Source organism: Pecten maximus, chromosome 14, assembly GCF_902652985.1.
Source record: "Pecten maximus chromosome 14, xPecMax1.1, whole genome shotgun sequence".
Taxonomy (NCBI): domain Eukaryota; kingdom Metazoa; phylum Mollusca; class Bivalvia; order Pectinida; family Pectinidae; genus Pecten; species Pecten maximus.
In genome coordinates this window covers 1,861,643-1,877,498 of record NC_047028.1, presented here as the reverse complement: position 1 = coordinate 1,877,498, position 15,856 = coordinate 1,861,643, and the positions used below count along the sequence as shown (strand labels likewise).

At 34.9% G+C, this 15,856-nt stretch overlaps 1 protein-coding gene across 1 annotated transcript in view; it reads right to left on the bottom strand.

The window, feature by feature from the left end:
* Positions 1 to 15,561, bottom strand: part of LOC117341961 — a 53,308-nt gene extending 37,747 nt beyond the window's left edge. The window contains exon 1 of the mRNA XM_033903848.1: positions 15,160 to 15,561. The gene's annotated coding sequence lies outside the window, so the exon portion shown is untranslated. The remainder of the gene's footprint in view (positions 1 to 15,159) is intronic.
* Between the last annotated feature and the right edge of the window lie 295 nt (positions 15,562 to 15,856).

The window sequence follows — 15,856 nt, the reverse complement described above, 5'->3', positions numbered from 1 at the left end:
AATTAGACAGACAGTATCACACAGCTGTGTGGTTCTTCTAGGACTCGTCAGTGATGTCAGGGACACCATACAGCTGTTTCGTCCCTCTAGGACTCGTCAGTGAGCTTAGGGACACCATACAGCTGTTTCGTCCCTCTAGGATTCGTCAGTGAGGTTAGGGACACCATACAGCTGTTTCGTCTCTAGGACTCGTCAGTGATGTCAGGGACACTATACAGCTGTTTCGTCCCTCTAGGACTCGTCAGTGAGCTTAGGGACACCATACAGCTGTTTCGTCTCTCTAGGACTCGTCAGTGATGTCAGGGACACCATACAGCTGTTTCGTCCCTCTAGGACTCGTCAGTGAGCTTAGGGACACCATACAGCTGTTTCGTCCCTCTAGGATTCGTCAGTGAGGTTAGGGACACCATACAGCTGTTTCGTCTCTAGGACTCGTCAGTGATGTCAGGGACACTATACAGCTGTTTCGTCCCTCTAGGACTCGTCAGTGAGCTTAGGGACACCATACAGCTGTTTCGTCTCTCTAGGACTCGTCAGTGATGTCAGGGACACCATACAGCTGTTTCGTCCCTCTAGGACTCGTCAGTGAGCTTAGGGACACCATACAGCTGTTTCGTCCCTCTAGGATTCGTCAGTGAGGTTAGGGACACCATACAGCTGTTTCGTCTCTAGGACTCGTCAGTGATGTCAGGGACACTATACAGCTGTTTCGTCCCTCTAGGACTCGTCAGTGAGCTTAGGGACACCATACAGCTGTTTCGTCTCTCTAGGACTCGTCAATGATGTCAGGGACACCATACAGCTGTACCGTCCCTCTATGACTCGTCATTGATGTCAGGGACACCATATGGCTGTTTCGTCCCTCTAGGACACGTTAGTGCGGTAACGGACATCATACAGCTGTGTCGTCCCTCTAGAACTTGTCAGTTATGTTAAGGACATCATACAACTGTTTCGTACATCGAGGACTCGATAGTGAGGTTAATGCTTTAAACTGACCATAGCAGGCGACCAAGCCCTGCAGGTAGGGCGTAAGAATTGAACCTGCTGCCCCCATTGCATGATCGTAAGAGGCGACTAAATTTGGGATCTTATCTTTTCTCTTCTTTCTGAACAACTTTCTTCTTCCTAATGTCTCCCTTGACAATGCCTCACTTTTGGCCTTTAGTTGAGCGTTCGCCCCTGTGAGGAAGGCTTTGGGTTCTGTCCCCTGGCCGAGACATAGTCTTTAAAAATGGTAGTTGCTACTCCTGCTTAGCGCTCAGCATATTTGGAGTGGAACGACTGGTTCGCCCGTTGTCAGTATAATGTGACCGGGTAGGGTGTGCTGCTGGGTGTCTTCGGCAGTATGCTTCAGTGAGGTAGCACTTTAAATCGGCAAAAGTTCCGGCCTATCACAAGGAGACTTAACACGAACATACCGCAGCCTCCAAAAACACATACGCACTCACCACACGCATGCATGTCGCACGCACGGGAGGCCGTCCTTAAATGACCTTAGTTGTTAATAGGACGTTAAACAAAATAAACCAAACCAAACCAAAGCAAAAACTCGAAATGGGTCGAAAGAAACGTTAAAGTATAGATGGGGATGCGCGAAAGACTCGTGGATTGTATTCTTAACCATGACACCATTCAAAGGAATCAACAAGTGACAAACATGTTATGAAAGACCTCATGGACTGAACCACCAGCTGTGTCTATCAACCCCAATCTCAAAGGTTGTACACAACTTACACAAGATATTTAGCACATTTCAATACAAAACAAGACGACAAGGCAAAGTTTGTTCAATGTGTGTTGGAATATCCTTTCGCAAACTTGACAAATAAAATCAGTCAGTTTATCCAAAGTATATTCCATTTTATCGTCGCATCAATCAGCCAGTTTATCAAGCATAGTTCATCATCGCATAATCAGCCAGTTTATCAAGTATATTGTATTGTCGCATTCATCAGTCAGTTGATCAAGTATAGTTCATCATTGCAAAATCAGCCAGTTTATCAAGTATATTTTATTGTCGCATTCATCAGCCAGTTTATCAAGTATATTTCACTGTCACGTGACTTTGCCTTGATTTCACTTGGATTTCTCAGTCTTTTTCTCCGTACACATGCGCTTGTTTTAGGGGATCGTTCATTTACTTAAGGGAACAACTGGGTATCGGAACCCATTGTTTTGTAATCAATGGAAACCTCAAACAGTTTTATCACGTTTAAACATCCATTTCATTCAAATCATGTAATGTCAGGTATGTTTTGACAAAAAGTCGTTGTTGCTTTTCTAGCATAACCCCTTTGTAATGCAGTGCAATACTTATCCGGAAAATATTTGAACAATGTGTTTTATGAAATGTCTATTTTTGCTCATATTTTTTTGGTCCTAATTACCTTTATAGTGTTGATGGGCTGTTTAGAATGTAATTAGAAACAACATACAAGTGTGGACCGGGGGAAACATCTCACTGACCGCGTTCTAGTTGTTTATACTGCCAGCACAAACACCAAACCAATATATATTAGTATGATTAGGTACCTACTATAATAAAGCAGGTACATTTACTTCGCTGTTATTTGAAAATTCGACAAAAATTGAAATCTTGCTGCGACGGTTTCTAAATATCACTGTAAATGTCATAGTTCCTCAGAAAGACAGTCAACATTATATGATTTAGTCTTTAATAACGAGTAAGTTAAACGATCAGACAGAGGAAATGATAATTTGACGCTAGCTCCATTGTTGGGTCTTCAGAGTGGTATAGGTGAGTACCTGCCCTCCCTAAAAAACACCCACTCGTCAACTTCAAGGACATATCGACATGTCAATGCCCATTCGTCTTATAAAATCTCGTACGTCAGACAGCAATAATTTTTATTTATATCCCTGACGTACACTCGCTATATCAGTATTAGTTTAATAAAACTACAGAAATGACAGAGTTTAACTGTTTTCTTTATGGTTCTCACTGCGTTATATTATCCGGTTTGTAATGCGTGGATACTGACAGTTTATGTTCGCAGTGTTGTCCAATATATATATATATATTTAGCGTAAATATAGTGTCCACAAGACAAGCCAAAAAGTATCATAATGCCAACAAGTCTAGTATGGAAGAGTGTTAATGTCTACAAGTCTAGTATGGAAGAGTGTTAATGTCTAAAAGTCTAGTATGGAAGTGTCATAATGTATAAAAGTCTTGTATGAAAGTTTCGTAATGTCTACAAGTCTAGTATGGAAGAGTGTTAATGTCTACAAGTCTAGTATGAAAGAGTGTTAATGTCTAAAAGTCTAGTATGGAAGTGTCATAATGTATAAAAGTCTAGTATGGAAGTGTCGTAATGTCTACAAGTCTAGTATGAAAGAGTGTTAATGTCTAAAAGTCTAGTATGAAAGAGTCATAATGTCTAAAAGTCTAGTATGGAAGTGTCGTAATGTCTACAAGTCTAGCATGGAAGTGTCATAATGTCTACAAGTCTAGCATGGAAGATTGTTAATGTCTAAAAGCCTAGTATGAAAGTTTCGTAATGTCTACAAGTCTGGTATGGAAGTGTCATAATGTCTACAAGTCTAGCATGGAAGTGTCATAATGTCTACAAGTCTAGTATGAAAGAGTGTTAATGTCTACAAGTCTAGTATGAAAGAGTGTTAATGTCTACAAGTCTGGTATGGAAGTGTCATAATGTCTAAAAGTCTAGTATGAAAGAGTGTTAATGTCTAAAAGTCTAGTATGGAAGTGTCGTAATGTCTAAAAGTCTAGTATGAACGATTGCCAATGTCTAAACGTCTAGCATGGAAGTGTCATAATGTATAAAAGTCTAGTAAGGAAGTGTCGTAATGTCTACAAGTCTAGTATGGAAGTGTCATAATGTCTACAAGTCTAGCATGGAAGTGTCATAATGTATAAAAGTCTAGTAAGGAAGTGTCGTAATGTCTACAAGTCTAGTATGGAAGTGTCATACTGTCTACAAGTCTTGTATGAAAGAGTGTTAATGTCTAAAAGTCTGGTATGGAAGTGTCATAATGTCTACAAGTCTAGTATGGAAGAGTGTTAATGTCAAAAAGTCTAGTATGAAAGAGTGTTAATGTCTAAAAGCCTGGTATGGAAGTGTCATAATGTCTAAAAGTCTGGTATGAAAGTTCGTAATGTCTACAAGTCTAGTATGGAAGTGTCATACTGTCTACAAGTCTTGTATGGAAGAGTGTTAATGTCTACAAGTCTAGTATGGAAGTGTCATAATGTCTAAAAGTCTAGTATGGAAGTGTCATAATGTCTAAAAGTCTAGCATGGAAGTGTCATAATGTCTACAAGTCTAGTATGGAAGTGTCATAATGTCTACAAGTCTAGTATGGAAGTGTCATAATGTCTAAAAGTCTAGCATGGAAGTGTCATAATGTCTACAAGTCTAGTATGGAAGTGTCATAATGTCTACAAGTCTAGTATGGAAGTGTCATAATGTCTACAAGTCTAGTATGAAAGTGTCGTAATGTCTAAAAGTCTAGCATGGAAGTGTCATAATGTCTACAAGTCTAGTATGGAAGTGTCATAATGTCTACAAGTCTAGTATGGAAGTGTCATAATGTATAAAAGTCTGGTATGGAAGTGTCATAATGTCTACAAGTCTAGTATGGAAGTGTCATAATGTATAAAAGTCTGGTATGGAAGTGTCATAATGTCTACAAGTCTAGTATGGAAGTGTCATAATGTCTAAAAGTCTAGTATGGAAGTGTCATAATGTCTACAAGTCTAGCATGGAAGTGTCATAATGTCTACAAGTCTAGTATGGAAGTGTCATAATGTCTACAAGTCTAGTATGGAAGAGTGTTAATGTCAAAAAGTCTAGTATGAAAGAGTGTTAATGTCTAAAAGCCTGGTATGGAAGTGTCATAATGTCTACAAGTCTAGCATGGAAGTGTCATAATGTCTACAAGTCTAGTATGGAAGTGTCATAATGTCTAAAAGTCTAGTATGAAAGAGTGTTAATGTCTAAAAGTCTAGTATGGAAGTGTGTTAATGTCTAAAAGCCTGGTATGGAAGTGTCATAATGTCTACAAGTCTAGCATGGAAGTGTCATAATGTCTACAAGTCTAGTATGGAAGTGTCATAATGTCTACAAGTCTAGTATGGAAGAGTGTTAATGTCAAAAAGTCTAGTATGAAAGAGTGTTAATGTCTAAAAGCCTGGTATGGAAGTGTCATAATGTCTACAAGTCTAGCATGGAAGTGTCATAATGTCTACAAGTCTAGTATGGAAGTGTCATAATGCCTAAAAGTCTAGTATGGAAGTGTCATAATGTCTACAAGTCTAGTATGGAAGAGTGTTTATGTCAAAAAGTCTAGTATGGAAGAGTGTTAATGTCTAAAAGTCTGGTATGGAAGTGTCATAATGTCTAAAAGTCTAGTATGGAAGAGTGTTAATGTCTAAAAGTCTGGTATGGAAGTGTCATAATGTCTAAAAGTCTAGTATGGAAGAGTGTTAATGTATAAAAGTCTGGTATGGAAGTGTCATAATGTCTAAAAGTCTAGTATGGAAGAGTGTTAATGTCAAAAAGTCTAGTATGAAAGAGTGTTAATGTCTACAAGTCTGGTATGGAAGTGTCATAATGTCTACAAGTCTAGTATGGAAGTGTCATAATGTCTACAAGTCTAGTATGGAAGTGTCATAATGTATAAAAGTCTAGTAAGGAAGTGTCGTAATGTCTACAAGTCTAGTATGGAAGAGTGTTAATGTCTAAAAGTCTAGTATGAAAGAGTGTTAATGTCTAAAAGTCTAGTATGAAAGTGTCGTAATGTCTAAAAGTCTAGTATGGAAGTGTTATAATGTCTAAAAGTCTAGTATGGAAGAGTGTTAATGTCTAAAAGTCTAGTATGAAAGTGTCGTAATGTCTAAAAGTCTAGTATGAAAGTGTCGTAATGTCTAAAAGTCTAGTATGGAAGTGTTATAATGTCTACAAGTCTATTATGGAAGAGTGTTAATGTCAAAAAGTCTAGTATGAAAGAGTGTTAATGTCTAAAAGTCTAGTATGGAAGAGTGTTAATGTCTAAAAGTCTAGTATGAAAGTGTCGTAATGTCTACAAGTCTAGCATGGAAGTGTCATACTGTCTAAAAGTCTAGTATGAAAGAGTGTTAATGTCTAAAAGTCTCGTATGAAAGAGTCATAATGTCTACAAGTCTAGTATGGAAGTGTCATAATGTCTACAAGTCTAGTATGGAAGTGTCATAATGTCTACAAGTCTAGTATGGAAGTGTCATAATGTATAAAAGTCTCGTATGAAAGAGTCGTAATGTCTAAAAGTCTAGCATGGAAGTGTCGTAATGTCTACAAGTCTAGCATGGAAGTGTGTTAATGTCTAAAAGTCTCGTATGAAAGAGTGTTAATGTCTAAAAGTCTAGTATGGAAGTGTCGTAATGTCTAAAAGTCTAGTATGGAAGTGTCGTAATGTCTACAAGTCTAGCATGGAAGTGTGTTAATGTCTAAAAGTCTCGTATGAAAGAGTGTTAATGTCTAAAAGTCTAGTATGGAAGTGTCGTAATGTCTAAAAGTCTAGTATGGAAGTGTCGTAATGTCTACAAGTCTAGTATGGAAGAGTGTTAATGTCTAAAAGTCTAGTATGAAAGTTTCGTAATGTCTACAAGTCTAGTATGGAAGTGTCATAATGTCTAAAAGTCTAGTATGGAAGTGTCATAATGTCTAAAAGTCTAGCATGGAAGTGTCGTAATGTCTAAAAGTCTAGTATGGAAGTGTCGTAATGTCTACAAGTCTAGTATGGAAGAGTGTTAATGTCTAAAAGTCTAGTATGAAAGTTTCGTAATGTCTACAAGTCTAGTATGGAAGTGTCATAATGTCTAAAAGTCTAGTATGGAAGTGTCGTAATGTCTACAAGTCTAGTATGGAAGTGTCATAATGTCTAAAAGTCTAGTATGGAAGAGTGTTAATGTCTAAAAGCCTAGCATGGAAGTGTCATAATGTATAAAAGTCTAGTAAGGAAGTTTTGTAATGTCTACAAGTCTATTATGGAAGAGTGTTAATGTCAAAAAGTCTAGTATGAAAGAGTGTTAATGTCTAAAAGCCTGGTATGGAAGTGTCATAATGTCTACAAGTCTAGTATGGAAGAGTGTTAATGTCTACAATACTAGTAAGGCAGAATTTTAATTTCTACAAGTCTAGTGTGGAAGTATCATAATGTATCAAGTCTAGTTTGGAAGTGGCATAATGCCCTAAGTCCGTATATAAATATGTTATTAGACACATACCGAGTATCCCTTAGCTCGTATATTAATCTGTTATTAGACACATACCGAGTCTCCCTTTGTTCGTTCATGTTTTGTTCGATGTATTATTTAATTGGGCCACTGATCACTACAAGTTCATACATCCGTATATGGGCCCAAATCCTCTATGGGAATTGAGCTTGAAACTAACATAGACAATTGTCGAATTAGTGAAACTCTTATACATGACAGAGGCCGAGAATGTAATCAGTAAATTGTGTCAACATAGCAAAGCACTTTCTTATACAATGCCGACCATTATTCAGCAGTAGAGGTAAGCTTTTAGAACATGTTGTAAATACGTTAGATGTCAATGTTTAATTTGATTTTTGGAAGAAGACGTTCAGTATTTGTTTCTATTAGGTAATAGAATGGTAATGGAATTAGATGACGATGAATGGGAGAACTGCATCATCGGAGTCGCCCGCTGTGTAGAGCACATGTTGTTAGAAGTTAACATGTTTCTTGAGAAGTGAATCATAATGACTAAGGGATTGGTTTTACTGACCGATGCAGTATCTAAATAATATACAGTGTTTATAACATAACAAACTAACTGACATTTATAATCCATGTTTTTTTTATAGTTTGAACGAGTTCATTATTGTAACAGTTGATTTGTTCATTAATGTACGACTAGAAATTTCTGTCTTCAGGAAATTAAGAATTTGTCCGCCTGTTTGCTTGTCTGTACGATGATAACCAAGTAGGCTTGAAAGAAAATAACAATAAACTGTTACATTGGTTGTATCTTGGGTATACATTTCTACTGTTCTGACTACCGAATTTTTCGGTGGTGTCTACCATGTCCTTCATGTGACATGTTTTACGTGATCTTGGAATACGATTGTGGTATATCACAACAGTATATATTTCAATTTCTACTCAAGTTGGACTCAATGCAACTACCAAACTTAATCTGTTTCATTTGCTCATGAATTTGACCAGATTAGCACTGATCAGTGCGTATGAATACATGGTAAAAACCCTTCCGCGGAACGATTTCACTTTTTCTACATTGTTGTTATAAACATGGAATAATTATTAAAATTATCAAATTTATAATGTATTCTTGTATTTTATGAAAGACCAGATATGCTAAATACTTCTATTTTGACAAAATAATGCTGTTTGTAATCCTAAAATTGCGGACTATTTTACTCGACCGACTAGACGTGCACAATCCGGAACTCCTCGGGCTTTTCCGCATTTAGACTTGCACAGGCTTCGATACATTTATATCTAGACCGACTTTTTTATTCGAAAAAAAAAACAATTGAAATATAAGGATTGAATCTTGATTTGGTCGATTTCATGGGTTCATGAATTGAGTTGCTCTTGAGACAAATTCAACATGAACTGCTTAGCAGTTCATTAAATTTGTCTCAAGAGCAACTCAATTCATGAACCCATGAAATCGATCAAATCAAGATTCAATCCTTAAATAAAAGTCGTAACTGTATACATACAATACTATATATCACAACAGTATATATAAGTCGTAACAGTATACATATAATATATATCATAACAGTATATATTAGTCGTAGTGGTATAATGTAACATCATAACAAGATTTAGTTGGTTTATTAGGGTCTTTATACACAGTTTCAGTCGAATGTTTGCTGAAACCGGTTTTGTTTTATTGTGTCCTGGATGGGAAGTAAAATAATTATTGGTTATCAACAACAGATATTATTAATATTCTTTTCATCAATTGTATCGCCGTATTCCTCATTGATATTAGTTCATAATGTCCTTGTCAAGCTTAGATCCAATCGGTCTTTATTGTGTGCCCAGTTAGACATTGTATTGTAGACTACCGTATGTCGCCGACGGAGTTCTGACCGTCTGAGGAATGTGTCAGAATACATTGTTCTCCACATTGCTAAACCGGCAATGCCGATATATCCTGAATGAGACCGTATTCATATATTCTAACCGACGGCCCCTGAATGATCTTCAAATGGTCCCATAGGGAGTAGTTGCTTCGTTAGTCTCGCACATGCGTATTACAAAACTCCTATGTACCATGAGGTGTTAATCGTAAGGCAGAAATACCTCGACTTTACGTTGTTCTGTCTGGTTTTAATGGAACTTTACGTTGTTTGTATTGAATTCTAACAATGCACGAAAACAATGAATAATGTTACCGTCGGTTACATTTAGTACACATCTTACATATGAATTGGATGTTTTCGGGAATGTGCAAGGCTGCACGAACGTCAGTATTTCCTAATTCTAAGCATCATGAAACATCTTGTATGAATATTGAAGGATGACTCCACATAGAAATGGACGTAAAGATTCGCCTCAGTTTGCTGTCATACACAGTTTGAATGTTTCATAATTTGTGGGCATATTTACACATTTTATGTTATTTCAATCTTGTAAATTAACAATATGTCTTTGAGCAGTCTTTATGCTGAGCATTTTGAATGAATCATGGAAACAAGACGTCTTAACATAACAGCCATATCGTATCAGTAACTGAAATAGTATAACGAAACCAACTAAATCTTGTTATGATGTTACATTATACCACTACGACTTATATATACTGTTGTGATATATAGTATATGTATACAGTTACGACTTTTATATACTGTTGTGATATGTATTATATGTATATTGTTACGACTTACTATATATACTGTTATAATATATAGTATATTTTGTATTGTTACGACTTATATATACTGTTGTGATATATAGTATATGTATATTGTTACGACTAACTATATATACTGTTGTGATATATATTATATGTATACAGTTACGACTTATATATACTGTTGTGATATATAGTATATGTATATTGTTACGACTTATATATACTGTTGTGATATATATTATATGTATACAGTTACGACTTATATATACTGTTGTGATATATAGTATATGTATATTGTTACGACTAACTATATATACTGTTGTGATATATATTATATGTATACAGTTACGACTTATATATACTGTTGTGATATATAGTATATGTATACAGTTACGACTTTTATATACTGTTGTGATATATAGTATATGTATGCTGTTACGACTTTTATATACTGTTGTGATATATATTATATGTATACTGTTACGACTTATATATACTGTTGTGATATATAGTATATGTATACAGTTACGACTTATATATACTGTTGTGATATATAGTATTGTATGTATACAGTTACGACTTATATATACTGTTGTGATATATAGTATATGTATACAGTTACGACTTTTATATACTGTTGTGATATATATTATATGTATACAGTTGCGACTTTTATTTACTGTTGTGATATATAGTATATGTATATTGTTACGACTTATATATACTGTTGTGATATATAGTATATGTATACAGTTACGACTTTTATATACTGTTGTGATATTTGTATATGTATACAGTTACGACTTGTATATACTGTTTTGATATTTGTATATGTATACAGTTACGACTTATATATACTGTTGTGATATATAGTATATTTTATATTGTTACGACTTTTATATACTGTTGTGATATATAGTATATGTATACTGTTACAACTTCTCTATACTGTTATTCTACATAGTATATGTATGCTGTTACGACTTATATACTGTTATGATATATGTATAATATTAAGAATTATATAAAGTGGGCCGAAGGTGGTGGCTAGCGTAATATGTATAAAGCCATGTTCTATGATGGAAGGCTATGTGACCAACGGTCAAGACATTTGAAAATATCCCACGCGAATATATATGCAAATACAATGTTTAAAAAATGTATGACTAATACTACTTGTATATATAAAATGTATTCATATTATGACTAATAATATATATTATGTATACATATGACTAATAATATTTAATATATACAATGTATACATATGGCTAATAATATATTTAATGTATACATATGACTAATAATATATTTAATGTATACATATGACTAATAATATATTTAATATTAACATATGACTGATAATATATATAATGTATACATATGACTAGTAATATATTTAATTTATGCATATGACTAGTAATATATTTAATTTATGCATATGACTAATAACATATTTAATGTATGCATATGACTAATAGTATATTTGATGTGTACATATGACTAATACATTATACATGTATACGGTATTACAAATACAGCCTGTATGCCAGAAACGTGTTTAACTTTGCTAAGTCGCGATGCATATACACTTAACTGTTAACAAATGATGTGATAAAATGATGGTTTCATTTTTCTCCAACAACTATCGGTCCTCTGAGAATTTGAGCTACACAAATGTTCAGCTTAACATTCATTATTAATGCTGCCATATTAAACGATATAGTACAGAGTTTGGAAAAAAAAGATATTCGAAACGTTTCCCACGCTCTTACTGTTGCTCATCCATCCACAATTATTGTCGCTATGGAATACAGAGGTAGCGTATATAACGATGTCCGCAGTGGGACGTTTTGTACCCAAGTATGCAAATGAAATCTCGATCACTCTATTTATTTTGCCAATTATTTGATCGCGCAACTTGATTAAAACCCGTTGGTGTGATGTACATTGTAGTACTTAAGTAAATGCCATCGCGAAATTTCCAGGGATTTAAGAACACTTACAAAAACATCCTACTCACTCCTTTTTAAAATATGTAAAAACTAGAGAATTGATCTGCTAGAGAAAAAGATGGGCACATTTTTTATGTTGTACTCTAAGATCGTTTTTAAGACAAATAGTAAAACTCTGATCTTTGTTTTCAAAATTCTGCATTTCATTACCTGAAGCATATTTGATCATATCTTTAGCTGTGCCATATGTGTGTGATATCATTTAAAATCTCAATTTGCATTTTAAAATCAAAACCAGATCAAATGTGTACGCTTTTAAAGAGTCATATCTGGTGAGAAGAATACTTATTGTATTATATATACTATTGTGCAACATATGGGATACACAAGAGATCCACTGGTTCTCAAGAAACAGGCATATTTTCGCATGTTTTGTCTAAATTAGCAAAATTCTTAACAAATTACATGTCAACAGCAGCAATGCCAATAATCAGCCATGACACAAACTAACAATTGATCAGCTTAAATTCCATCATATTAGAAATTTATAATCTTGTTCAATTATCATCAGGAATTCCGTTTAGCTCCCCCTTAATTAAGTATACTTTTTTGTCCTTAAATTTGAAAAACGAAACCGTGGTATATGTAATTATTCTATAATTATCTCCAATAACACACAGGCACCAGACGAGACAAATCACTGACAAAATCACAAATATCAACGCTATTCTGATATGGAATCAATTAGAACTGAATCATCAGCGCCCGATGTAACGACACCATCACAACATATGAAAGAACATCCTGTTCGCTAATAACGAAACAGGCTTCGTGTCAGTTTTGCAAATTGAAAGCAAATTTGTATTGTTTCAACGAGCGCTAAAAACGAACGCAAACATTATAAAAACAACAAAACGTATCATCATGTCATTTAAAATGTGCGACAAGAATCTGTACGAATCTGAAGTATTTTATAAAATTTTCAGCAATGTTTACGCTTTCCTGGTCAACTCTAAATTGAATAAGAAGAGCGAACATATTGGATGATTGTCAAATATTTGCATGGAACCACAGTCTCCCAGATATCGCTCTCCGTCTCATCCGCGTGGATTTCACCTTCAACAAACTGTAAACGTCAAGTTTAGAAAAGTGGTTTGTAATATCTTGACTAGCATGACAGTTCCTGTTTTTAAATAGCATTGTTAGGTTCCACACACAAACATGGTCTGTAATATGTATTGGAAGCACTGCGACAATGTGTTCGCTGTTTACGGGATTGTGTAATCATACTTTAATTTTTAGTACGAGATATTTTGTGTTTCTGTGTCCTTTAGTGAGGCGGATGACTACTCTCGGTGCTGTAAGGTGTAATTAGTATAGTATTACCAAAGATTCAATATCGATAACAGACCGCTTATAGCATGTTTTGTAGTCAGAAACCTTGCGTGATATGTGATTTGGTTTAATAAGGTTATGTGTCCATCGGTATTAAGTGAGGTTTAAAAGTTTAGTATATAGTTATATAGATATATGTTTATTACTTACAACTCACCGTATTTAATGTGCAAACTGTTATACCAGAAATATAATTTGATCATTAGTGATCGAACTTCATAGGGCCAATAAACGCAAAAAAAAAAAAAAATCCTCGTAGAGAATATTTACTTATTTTTGTTTTCAAAACTGACGTAAAGATCGTTTTGTCTTTTTGATACTGTCGATGAAGACACCGCTAAGACCTCGACATAACATGTTTTCCACGTGAAGGTATCTGATCACGTCTAATTTTACTACCTCTTCCCTAATTATACATTGGTGTCACTGCCGTTAAATCGTACTAAAGTCTTGATTACGATGAGCTCAAAGAACGTTACGAGATAATCCTGACAACACTGACCTACCAGACCTCGCAACTCCACCTAGGAAAACGGAACATGAAATCAAGCTATTAAACAGTAAAACAAATGGTTGTAGCTTTATTTGGAGTTTTGTTTCTAAAGTTGCTTACAGTCCGAAATTATGGGCACGTTATGTGTGACCATTTCAAACCTTCGGTTAAATAATATAGACGAACTGCTCAATTGATGAGTTCAATTTCGTTCGAAATTTCAAACACAGTAATCACACAAAAATACTGTAAAAACAACTAAATGTATAGTAATGAATTTTGTACACGTGTTTTATTTTCAAACTTTTAAATATATTGTTTGATATCTAAATTTAGTACAAAGTCTATTGTATTGCAGCTAAACTTTACAATACATATCGTAATTTATATTGTAGACATTCGTAACATCATAATTTGTATTATCGCCTTGCTTTACATCATACCATATACTTATTTTGTAGCCTTAGTTTACACCATATATAATAATTTATACTGTGGCCTTGGTTTAAATCATAAAACCTAATTTACATTTAGTCTTAGTTTCATCATATATCATAATTTATATTGTAACCTTAGTTTACAGATCTGCTAAATATTTATCAGCAGGCACCTGCTAATATAATGGTTAGCTTGAATATAGTGAAACAAATATCCATACTCCTTTAGTAACAACGTACTTGTGTCTTCGTTATTGAACAACACATGAAGCAATCTGAGTGGAACGCTCTGGTTTTAAATTGTTAAATCCCTGACGTTTCCGACACCCTGCATGCTTTATACATGGTGACAGCGGCACGGAATACAAACAGATGACTTACTATTTTATTCAATAAACAACATAATCAATTAAATAAGATATGTGCCTAGTGCACCTACATTGTATATTTAATTAAGGCTAGGGACATTCATTATGTCCGTAATAAAGCTCTACGAGCCCCCTGTGTCATTGACGAGTACCAGAAGGACGAATCAGCTGCTTGACGCAGTTGATCATTTTTGGATATGAGATATTTTATTCCATTGACTCGTGTTTTATATGATCCTCTGTAACTGGTATTGTTATATAAACCCGTTATAACGAGGCATAGTCGTAAAATCAATGTTCATCGAATGTACATCACTTCCGACTGACTTCAGTTCCTCGTATCCACAGAATATACAGAACATATGATAAAACATCTTTTGTGTTTTTATACAAAAAGGTGTTTAATTTACGCAGAAAATGTTGTTATGGCGATAAATGGTGATAATATCTGCTATCATTAGATACAAATGTGTCATCTAACGCTCTATGGGTTTCCATGTGGAAAAAGCAAAAGTTCATGTGATCAACAATGTTTCAATTTCCTCCGTACAAATACACTATTATATAAACGAAAGCGTCAACTGGAATTTATAGGAAAAACAACTTCATGATAAACTAATAACCTACCTTCAAAGTTCTGGTCCACCTTATTCCTGTACTATACGAGAGATGTAGCAGTTCTGTACAGGCCACACGATGACGCCGCTTACAACATCCGCAGCTGACAGTTCTGTACCTCTATCGCCCCTTATATATACCGCCAATTCTGCGGGGGTAACTGGGGTTACCTAGTCAAAAGCATGAATCAAAAATATAAAAAAGTTATCCGTCCGGCGTTTCCATGAGAACATAATATATGGCATGTTGTCAGCACTTTCTGTGCTTGATCGCCATCATATCATTAAATCCAAGGTCCAGATTGATTTCGGTAGCTGTGAGATTTATGCGTAGCATATCATACTTGTGTGGTTATTGCTGGACATTACACTATTGCTGTACGACATGAATGTATTAGTTAATTGGGCAGCACTTCACACACAATAGTGGCCGCTTTCTTGGCGTCAGTCACATACATATTTTATAACGGCTCATTGATACAAACTAATAGTCAAATGATATATACTATCTACATACCAATACATCCTTCAACCTTTTCGGTTTGCACTCGTATGCACGTTATCTCTGAATGTAAATATATGATTTATTACGGTCTATTGATGCTGTACTTTCACATGTTAATCCACTGTTTACATCGATTACGTGTATGAGTGTGGATTTAATTACCTACCGTATTGACGAAATTAAGTGGGTGTGCTTTTAATTA